This window comes from Merops nubicus, unplaced genomic scaffold (genome assembly GCF_000691845.1).
Source record: "Merops nubicus isolate BGI_N331 unplaced genomic scaffold, ASM69184v1 scaffold33496, whole genome shotgun sequence".
In the NCBI taxonomy this organism is placed as follows: Eukaryota; Metazoa; Chordata; class Aves; order Coraciiformes; family Meropidae; genus Merops; species Merops nubicus.
Genome location: NW_008613521.1, coordinates 1,108 through 12,476, shown reverse-complemented (window position 1 = coordinate 12,476; position 11,369 = coordinate 1,108). Strand labels below are relative to the sequence as shown.

The window sequence follows — 11,369 nt, the reverse complement described above, 5'->3', positions numbered from 1 at the left end:
CAGTAAACTTGGAAGTATGGAGAGTTCTACAACCGAACCCGCGCTTCTTCCACCCCCGCTACGCTACCAGTGACCTGGCCCCCGCGTCAGCACTTTGCTGAACAGAGCAAAAATATCCTTTATTAGCTGCAACATCCAAACCACAAAAAGGAATTCCTTTGGATGAATCCATTCTTAAAACTTGAATGCACATCTATTTTTTTTGTTTTCATTTTGTAAAGGCTTTCTAAGGCTATAAGCAGTTAATCTGAACAAAAAAAAAATCACATATAAAACTCACCCGAGTATTTAACCCACCTGATTCCTATGCTAATTAACATCTCCTTTTTTTCATATTTTGGTTTGCCATGCATCTGATGTCAGTGCTTCTTTCATCTTTGTTTAGAGTCACCACCTAAAGCGTGACTTGGATGAAGTAAAAGTGAAACCCATCGCTGCAAAACATTTATAGTCCTTTTGACTTTCGACAGAGGCTATAAATAGAAGCAAAAGAAGTTCCTCAAACATTTCCTACTGTGTCTCAGAAATGGCTTTTCCCTTTCATATGTCACGTTATACAGCAAAATATGTGTAAATACTAGACTACAATGCCTTAAAGTAGTTTCTATGTATATCCAGTACAGGTTAATCTGTATGGCCAGAGCATCTCTCCAGTGCTGCCTATGGGTACTGTAAGGAGTAGTTGGCCATTTCTGAGACAGCTTTGGTTTGAAACAGAATGGTGCCCTTTGACTGATTAGTACTAATAAAGCAAGTGAAAACGTGGTTCTGAAAATAACACTGCAGAAATAATACTCTAATCGGATGTACAGTCTATGGCACTTCATGAGAATCCTTAACAACATGGTACTTAAAGCCATTGATGTGCTTTAAAATAAACACAGTTGTGGTTTCGCTTGGCACATTCATCTGTCAGATACCTCTCTTACCACTTCTTACAATCTATTACATTAAAAATATTACTCTTAAACAAAAATTACTGTGCATGCACGCTCTTGTCTATAATGGCAATTTTAAATACAAGGTGCACCTTTGTTATTTGTAAACCTTGAAAGAAATAAACTTACTTTAAAAAATTATATCTTGGTCTACAGACGTACCAATACATAATAGATTTATGGTTACACCATCGTCTGTCTTTTCGAGGTGACGTATGTGATTATGTAGGCAACAGACTACGTCTGTATATTCAAATCCCTATGCATACTTCTGCACTAGAAAAGAGAGACAATGCTGTAGCTTTTAGACAATAAGATCACCTCAGCACAAATATCAATTAAATGTACAAAGTAGATAGGCAACAGTGTGCAGTGGATTTCCATGTTCTCGTTCATCCCGTTAACATGCAATGTGTGGAGGTCTTACTGCTGAGGGAGTTCCGGGTGTTGCTGACGGTATATACATTATGGCTGATGAGCTCATCCTCTTCCCAACCCAAACACACTGTCCTTTGCTCTTTAGTTATGACCTAGGAAGGAGAGCAGAGAAAGCGTTTTCAGCACAGCCCAAAGTTTTTGTTAGTGTCACATCAGCCTAAACTTCACAGCTGCAGCCGGGACACTGGGGAAGCTTGCACCCAAATGCCTGGGGATCGCCCCTCAGCAACGCTCTGCAGCAGAGCTTCCCTCCTCTCACTGTCCCTGATCCCCCAGCCGCAGGACCAGAACCTGGGGGATGGTGCCCCAGCCCCCAGGGCCCAGATGCTGTGAGGCAGCTCCCCACCAAGCGCTGGTGAGCTCTGCCTGGCTGCCCTGTGCCCCTCTCTCCTCCCAGGCCCCTGTCCCTGCCACAGTCAGCATCATTGTGGTTGGAAAAGACCTTTCAGATCACTGAGTCCAACCATTCCCCCAGCACTGCCATGTCCCCACTGACCCACGTCCCTCAGCATCACATCTGCACAACTTGGAAACTCCTCCAGGGATGGGGACTCCACCACTGCCCTGGGCAGCCTGGCACAGCCCTGGACAAGGTGCTCTAGGATCCTTCCCCAGCTTTGTTGCCCTTCTCTGGCTACAATCCAGCCCCTCAGCATTCTTGTGGTGAGGGGCCCAAAATGAAACCCAGGATTCAAAGTGCAGCCTCCCCAGTCCTGTCAAACCTGGAAGCTCAGCCAGTGTTTGAGAGGCACCTAAACAGCCTTAGAAACCTGAGCCCTGGGCTCCCAAGGTCATTTCTCTCACTTAGCTGCCCATCTAGTGCAGCTACTGCTCAAGTCTCTGCTGCCTATCACATAAGAGACACCTCTGGAGCTTGACTCCCCTTCCTCCACCTTGGCAGGGTCTCTGACATGGGGGGCCCCAGGCCCAGCTGACTGCAGAGGGATGCTGGGCAGCAGGTTTAGCCTGGAGACCAGGGACATCCCACCCAAGCTACTCAGGCAGTCTAACAACAGTTTGCTCAGCTGAAAGGAATAACTATTATTATTAAGCCCCTGTGGCAAATCAGTTAACTCTCACTCTGAGCAGTAACGCCCTTACTGCTGAGCTATTCAGTAGAAAACACAGCAGAAATCGAGTGCAAGGGAGAGGAAGGTGATAGAAACCACAAGCTGTCCACCTCTGCCTGAGGCTTGGCCCCCAGCTCCCATCAGTGCTTGAGCCACCCTCCCTTCAAACACAACGAAAACCTATAATTGGAGAGTCTCCGATGTTCCTATCTGGACATGTACTAACTAATTCTGACATCTGGTCCAATGGACTAGCTAACACGGCCAGAACTGACTGCAGGGTCTCTGCTCAGAGGAGAACAGCATGTCACAGTGGAGTTCAGAGCTTCTTCCCCCACACCTTACCAGATTTGTTAGAAAACAGAAACACTCTCCTGAAAAACACAAATTACACGCACACAAAGGTAAGAAAAATGCAAGCAACAACATATTAGGAACTTACTGTTTGGTGACAAAATGTCTACATCTGTGTAACATACTTGTGGCTAGTCAGATGTTCGGCAGATATTATGGGTATCTATAGGTAAAAAATGTAAACAATGAGTAACATGTGCAATGAGCCAACCCAGAGACACAGCATTTTGCTATAGAACATAAGTTTGAAAAACTGAGAACCAGATGTGAGTTGGTGGATTTTATATTGTAACTACAAGTTAAACTCAAGTGCTACAATAGCACCTTAAAACTGGAAAACATTGTGTTAAGTACTACTGACAAATATAAACATTGGTATTATTGGTTGTTTAGGAAATGAGAGAAGTTAAAATCTACAAAAGTCATGCAGTGCAGTAATTGAAAATAGCCCTTTTTGTTGGCCTACACAAAATTATGTGCTTTCAGTCTATCATTTAAAACGATAAATTCTACAGTGGGCTCGTTTCAGCCTGATTTTGTGAAGTGTTCACTGCTTTCACTGTCTGGGTTTCCAAATGCCAAGCCAAAGATGCCCTGAGCTTGATTTTCACGGCTGGTGAAAATTCACTGTTGGGCTGCTGGGGCATCCCGGAGCATCAGCTGCAGAGCTGAGACTCCCCACAGCAGTGAAACAATTCTCAAAACGTTTGCCTGCGTAAACGGAATTCAGTACGTAGCTCTATTGAAGTGCCCCATCAACGTAGCTTCCCATGAGAAAAACAACAGTATTAGGACCAGAGTAGATTACCAGCAGTACAAATAATAAACTTAGATTTCAAAACTTATATCCGAAGTCCTGCTGGAAGGTGCAAAGAGATGCTCAGGCACAGGGAAACGTGCTGGGGCATACCACACCACACAGATTTGTGCGGTCACAACCGGATGCTGCACTTGACTCTTTCTCCTCTAAGGCTGATTTGTTAATCCACACAAGGAAGGAACTGGGGAGGTTTCTACTTAGCTAAACTGTTTACAGGTCTTGGTGTTGCTTTTTCCACCCCCTGTGCCCTCTCCTCCCCTAACAACTCCACACAACATTGCCAACCTGTACAGAAATGTGCTTCAAGTGTCACAAAACTGCTCATACCATCACTTCCTATTGCTGCAGGCCAGGCTGTTGCACCCAACTGTGTAGAAGCATCAGGGGTAGTGCTGTCGGAACATACCAGGGACCTTCAACACTGCTCAATGAAGCTGAAGGGCCAGATCTTAAGACTTTTGGCATGCATGCACATTGCATCGTGTGGCATTAAATAATTCCAGCGCTGCTCACACAGTATATACATATATTTGCTATATATGTATATAGGGAGGTTTGGCTGCAGTACTGTACTAAGGGTGTTATGAGGCTCCAAGAAGGATATGCATGAAATGATCAGATTGAACAACAGAAAGTTTCCCTCTAATCTATTTGGGAAAGGTTATTTAGACAGAGACAATTTTTAAAAATAATGATGTTTTTCTGTGGCTTGGCTTTTTTCTCACAGCTCTCTGGATTTACACAGGATATAGAGAAACACTAAATGGTGTGATAAATCACAATATGAAGATACTTAAAGCATACAGGCAGTTGTTTGTTTAGGTGACACGTACAAAGGTAGTCCCCACCTACAGACTAGTTTTTCCAGCTACCAAGTCATTCTTATGCTAGTTTAGATCCATGAGTGGCATGGTCATTCAGCACACATTTCTGAAGAGCAGAATGTGCTACTCGCTAAGCAGACTAACCTGAGTGGTTTTTTTAATTTATTTTTTTTTTTTTTTTTTAAGTTAAAACCTCCAGGTCCCTTTTGAGACTTGGGATGTGCTCGCCTTTATATGGGATAAGTTTTGGAATAATATTTTCAAGCGCTCAGTAAGCAGACGGGTTAACAAAGAGCATAGAGCTGGGTGTAGTACCAAACGGAGGAGCTCAACAGGCAAAGGCGGAAAGGCTCAAAGCCAGAGACTCTGGACCGAATCCCGCGGGAGCCTGCGGCACTGCCAGGCAGCACGGCCAGGCCGGGGCTCCGGGCAACACGGGATCCTCCAGCCCCGCGCCCCAAGCACTGGGGGGCACGGGCAGCAGGGCATGGCCCTGGGCACTGCTGCTCAGTGTCCAGCTGCAAACCCAACAACTTCATGATGGGATTTTGAAATTGTTCACAGTTAGCTCTAACGAATTATGGGGCTGAGTATGCCAGCTAAGCCTGCCATAAAAACTAACATTTATCACCAGAATTATTTATGCATACAGAACTATACCTGCAAAACACTGAAGTAAATGTTTAGTTCCCTTTTCCAAAAGGGACATGTGTGATTCTCGCCAAGCTGAGAGTAATATTTGCACATTAGACCAGAACTGATGCTTTCAGGACACGAGTAATTCTAAATCCTAGTATACCTCAAAAAATAATTTGTTTTTATAAGAGGAACAAGAGGCTCTTTAAAAGTTTCTACTGTTGCACATTCAGTCAGATGTATTACAGAAATCCACACTTTTGACAAGACAGCCAGATAAGCACAACAGGCCATGTTCTCAAGTTCTGTTGCCAGTGCAGCTCCAGCTGGTAGGTGTGGGGAATGCAGCTCCTCCGGCCCCAGCACTCATCGTTAGAGGATCGATTCTGGCCTTGCTGGGAGGACTTTCAATCAGCTATTTAGTAAAGCATTACTTTTTTACTTCTGAAATACACCCAAACATGGCTACAGCTGAGGTAGGTATTTGGAAATAAAACAGGACTCTAATGGACATTTTCTTAACTGAAGCCTGTCTACTGCAGCAAGTGTTTGGCTGTTTCCAAGCAGCATCACAAGCTGAAACAAAGGTTTCAAAGAAGTTTGTATGGCCCGTGTTCAAATGTTTTTGTTTTGCTCTTGGAAGAGAAGAGTCAGAACATGATCAGACTGCTAAATTCAGACTGTTCAAACTGAGATCCTCCAGCCCCTCTGCACAAAGGTTTTACTGGCTTTCGATGGAATTCTGCACTAAAAGGAACGGTCAACTTCCCAGAAATAGAAATAAATAATGGGTTCCGTGTGTTATTCCTTTCTCTTTACATCTCTGAGAGCAGAAAGAAGCAGCATGGCCCATAAATGTTAGACTGAGTCAGAAACTCTATTATCAATTATTTTTAGCATCAGAAATGGAACTGCAGCACTTTTTGAGCATGGATAAAGGCTTATTAAGCTGTGCTGCAGATCTTAGAGAGAATGTGTAGGCCAACAAGAGGTAATATCAATATCGAGCAATATCATGCTCGTTAAAAGCACCAATTTCAAGTTGTCTGTAAGGAACAAAGCTGTAAATTAGCAAACCTGGTTGGCTGTGGCTGTTGCAGCGAAGGGAACACTTGTGGCAGATGTTGTTGCTGCAGACACAGTGGCTGGCGTAGCACCGTGCACCATGGGAACTTTCGGAAGGAAAATCATATAAGCAAACATACAGAAGAGTGTAGCAGTATGGGAACCAGAGCGACACGTGGGAGGGTAGTTGAGCATGGTATTTGTCACAGCAAAAAGCCCGAGACATCATTGCCAGCGCGTGACATGCAACCACAGTGCAAAGCAGGACAACATTCCAGGGAAAGAGAGGGAGGGAAATGAAAGAGAAAAAAAGGGGAAAATGCTTGTTACCATCAAATCAAGAAAATCGACACAAACAAGCTTAACCATTTCAATACAAGAAAAACAACAGAAGAATTTTTAAATGCCCTTATAGTTACAAATTTTTGTCTTTTAAAAATTCAACCCAAATATTTATTACAAACAAAAGTTAATCATGTTGAAGGACAGTATATGTCTAGTGGCTACAGTAAGGTACAGTCTTTATTTAACACAAGATAGTTTCTAAACACTGGAACTCATAGTCCAATCAAAATCCACCAAGGAACAATGTGCAATTCAAAAAACTACCATACAAAATTAACAAGGTCTACGTGTCCTTGTCAATTAAATAGCATTTAATTGACAGGTGTTAGTGCAAGAGGCTGAGGGAGATGGATTGGCACAAGAGCTCTAAGTTAAAATCTAGCAGTGGATTTTGAGGGTCCGTGAGCTGCACCACAGGTTTAAGATAATCAAGAAACAAAGCTGGCACCTACCAACACTTGTAGCGGGTGTCATGCACAATATTGAGCCTGCCCATCATGCATTGCAACAGGAAGGTGGATTTGGAAAGGGAAAAGAATTAAAACAACCCATCACACGTGTAATTAGAAATTTCATTTGAACAAAGAAGAAAAATTGTTATTATGGGAACAGTGGCACATAACTGTCAGCACAATCAAACCATACAACAGCACAGTGATCCATCAGAACCAGTGTCAGGTGAAGGGGCGAGAGCTGATCGACCTGTGTGCTCGTGTGGCGTGGCTGCCTTCCAAGCACCATGGAATACCAGCATAGGCAGGAAAAGCTGCTTTAGCTTCATTTTAAAACTCTCTTAATCTTAAATCTTTTTGCCTTTCAACAAAAAAAAGTCATGTTTGTCATGGTTTCCTCAGGTTAAAAGAAATACTTTATGCTTGCACGTGACGAAAAACTGCTTTGCTGTGAGGGTGGCAGAGCCTGGAGCAGGCTGCCCAGAGAGGCTGTGGAGTCTCCTTCTCTGGAGAGATCCCAAACCTGCCTGGACACCACCCTGGGCAACTTGCTCTGGGTGACCCTGCTAGAGCAGGGGGGTTGGATGAGGTGATCTCCAGAGGTCCCTTCCAGCCCCTGCCATGCTGGGATTCTGTGATCCTATGAACTGGGCATGCAGTACTTCTGCCATGTCTGTATGAGCTCCGAGAGCTGCCGGTGAAGTGGAAGTGACCCTGACTGTTCTCTGCTCTGCTGGCTTAACAGGCAGTCACTGAATAGCTGCAGTCCCCTATGCAGCTCATGGCAGCATCTAAGAATAGTTGCTCAGTATTTTTTTTTTTTTGCATTAAGGGAGGTATTTTAAGCTGCTGGTGTCTGGGCCCACAACCTGCAACTTGGCTACACAAAAATAATTGATGTGACAGCACCTGGTGAATCCTGCCCTGCAACTAGAGAGCAAACAGCAGTGCGATGGCTTCAGGAACACAATGGTATCATTTTTCAAATGTCATTAACCTCTTAACTCTGTTTACCTTGCACAGCAAAATGCCTTCCACGAGACTGAGCTCAGAATCTTCTACTTTTGCTTACAATATGACAGATATTTACTGATATTTCAGAATAGCCATTTTTAATAAACCATTTACTATTTTATTTAACAAATCCCATTTATTAACACCACTAATTATGCTTGACACAGCAGAAACTGAAATAAACTCTGAAATCTGGGAACAGAGGTCGCAGTGGAAGTAGAAACCTCTTCCAGAGGCCTGCAGCAGAAGTCAGGGTAATGCTGCTTCCTTGATGTGACGTGACCGTCACGGGGGACGGGAAATTGTTTCAGGCAGTGCCAAGCATTGTAGCAGCTTCACAACCTCAGGGGCATGTCACTAAGCAGGGAGGAAGTCAGCCACGGTAATTACTGCTGGGGATGAGGTTATTCTCTGTCATCACTGCCTCTGCAAGGCTACAAAAGAAAAGGGCATAATCATGTTTCCTAACTCCTCTTCTATTTCTGTGTCAGGGAGGAGACTGAAAATATTCACTAAGAAAGGTTAAGAGAAGGGTGACTTCTCTGACCTCCCCACACACATCTCAGGGCTGAAGTCAATGGGACCACAAGATAACAAAATGGAGCAAAATTTGACTGTAAAATGCAAATAGTAAGTAAAACTGCTTTTTCAGTCCCACTTAGGTCACCTCTACAATGTTAATGGGGTAACAGAGAAGAACCTTTGTGTTCCTTCTCTGCACAAAAGTGCCCTATTTATAACGCTGTACGTACTTCATTAGAGCTGGAATATTACATCATTCCATGCATAATTACGTCTACATGCTAAAGGTGAGTTAGATATTCATAATGACTCTGAAATACCACTGTAAAGCCTTCCAGCTCAAAGTTTTAGTCCAAGTTGTCATCATTAGCTTTATAACCAGCACACACAGTTTTGGAAGGGAATTGAAGCAAATAAACACAAGGCAGAAATTAAGATACCAGAGAGGGTACAGTGAAACCTGCAGATATGAAGACATAGTGCTGTATGACCCTCTTACCAGTAATAAAGATCATTTTCGCTATGACCTTAATATTCATCTTGACTTCAGAAGCTTCGACTGACTAACGAGAAGGCATGAATAATGAATGTGCAGTTTCCAATGTTCCCTAGCTTTTCAGCACAAGGCAGAATTTTAATTCCAGGATGTGCTCAGTTAACTGATCACAACCTCACAACCAGATTATTCCTGCAGTGGAATAAAGCGATTTCTATAAATATTCTAGGTTTACTCGTGTTTCAAGGATTTTTTTCCTCTTCTCTCCCTTGTATTATTCCTCCTAGCCTGTTTATTCTGTCCAACCTACTAAACCTTAATTAAAAATAACACCCCAGACTGTATAAGCATCCTCTTGGTGGGAGAGGTGGTGCTTAATCTTTCCCTCTCTAACATTTTGGAGAACTGTGTTTGAATGGAGACCTAGAAGCCCCATGGAGGAAGGTGCTAACACAGACCCCGCTATGGGAAAGCATCTGTGCACCAAGTCCCAGTGATGAGCAACTAAGTTCTCTGGTGCTGCAGCTGCAGAATTACAGACTATGCAATGCATTGACTTAACGGCAGAGGCAGCTGAAGCCTTTTTCCATGGCCGGCCGCACAGTTTGGCTGCCCTGCTGCAGTCCTGCCCCTTGCAGCTGCATCAGGACAACGCGGCTCCTTGGATGATTCTCTAAACCCAACCCCTTTCTTCTGGGGCATTGCACTTCTCAAAGACCGCCTGGGTGAACACACAGGCCAGGAACAGCACAACTGAGGAGACAGTGAGCTGAGACACAGGACGGTAACAAGCACCAGGGTGGAAATTCCATCTAGCTGCACACAGGAGCTCTCTGCATGTACAAACACACCCCCAGCCAGCTCCCAGTTACTGCAGGACAAAGAGCACAAACAGAAGTCGTGGACACCAAGTAACAGGCGCTCTGTAAGTCCACAGCCCCACAGCAAGACGTTCGCCCACGTGTTGGTCGAGGAGTGCAGAGCTGGCAGCCAGAACCAAAGTAGCAAAGCAGGCTGCAAACATCTATTACACCTTGCAGAGCCTCCTCACTCGGCAGACTAGCTCGAATGGACTAGGGCAGCATTCTAGTCCAGACTAGGGCAGCGTTCCCAGCTCTTCCCTGTAACACCTTTTAGACTTCCCTCTCAGTCTGGGGACAGGCACCAGCCACCAAGGATTTTGGGTGACCTCAAGAGGGGAGCTGGGCAAAGAGGGAGCTCTATCTGAGAGTGGTGAGATGAATATCTAAGAGGATTTAAACATTTAAAGTGTGCTGGAGTGCTAGCGTCCAACCCCCCGCCTGAACAAGCCCTCTATTTGTTTTCACATGCCCGTGCACACAGGCAGCCAGAACTATTCCTCACAATTTAGAAGCTGTATCTGGGTTTCTCTGGAACATGAGTGGAAAACTCAGAAGTATTAAGAACCATTGCACAAACTCCAGTAGGCTTCAGCACAGGTTTGCTCATGGAAGAGCTGAGGTCAAATGTGTGTAAGAGCTGATGTGAAAGATCCTAGCCAATGAGGGTTTGTGAAGGAGATCTGACACACACGAACCACCACCCCAGCTTCTGAGTTCACAGGGCCTGCTTCAAGGCAGCTCCAGCACTTCCAGAAATGGCCCAGAGCCTCAGTAGTTTGAGGAAAGCTGGAAAATCATATGGTTACTAACTACAGCAGTTACGATGTGCCAAAACCAATCTGAAATTGTTTAGTACCTACACTAAGGACTGTGACTGCATGAACATCTTCACATGGATTTTATTATGTGGACTGGAGATCTGACCTAAAGCTTGCTCAGTCTTTCTACTCAACAAGCTTTGCAACAAGCTTTTACTAATGTGTTTCAGTGGCTGCAATGCAATGCATTTTTGGAACCCAAGTTATTAAAATGTACTACATCAAGCAACTGACTTTTGTGCCATTTAAATCCTACATGTTGGTTGTAGGCCAGATGAAGAAAGAACAGTACAAGGTATTACACAGAATCCTGGGAATGTACTGGCCAAAAATGCTTAGGATAAAATCCTTACATTTTTTGGTAAAGACTGCATAGCTGTATTTTCTTTTTTCTCCTCCCCTCTGCCATTCCACATCATGAAGGGCTGTCCTCATAGACCCCTTCCAATTTTTTGAGTACAGATCTATCAGATGTCCTCTGCAGACCTCTGAGAACGATGGTTCTGGTTTAATGAGGGTCTGAAGTGAAATCTCACTCAGCTGGGTTAGTACAGGCATAAACTCACATGACATACGAGATGTAACATTTTTCATGAAGTGCTGTTTGCAGAACTAAAACATATTCCAATTTTAAGTCACATCACTTATCCTCTGAAGGCATTTCTGCTCATGCAAATAGCACAGGCATCAATTCTTCAGCAGCTACACTAGGGC

General features: G+C 44.1%; 1 long non-coding RNA gene across 1 annotated transcript; it reads right to left on the bottom strand.

Annotated features, from left to right (window-relative positions):
- Positions 1 to 787: 787 nt before the first annotated feature.
- On the bottom strand, positions 788 to 6,255 carry LOC103774523. The gene is made up of 3 exons (XR_608168.1): positions 6,158 to 6,255; positions 2,889 to 2,963; positions 788 to 1,468 (listed from the first exon to the last, which is right to left on the bottom strand). It is a non-coding gene; the product is annotated as an uncharacterized LOC103774523 (long non-coding RNA).
- Positions 6,256 to 11,369: the final 5,114 nt, after the last annotated feature.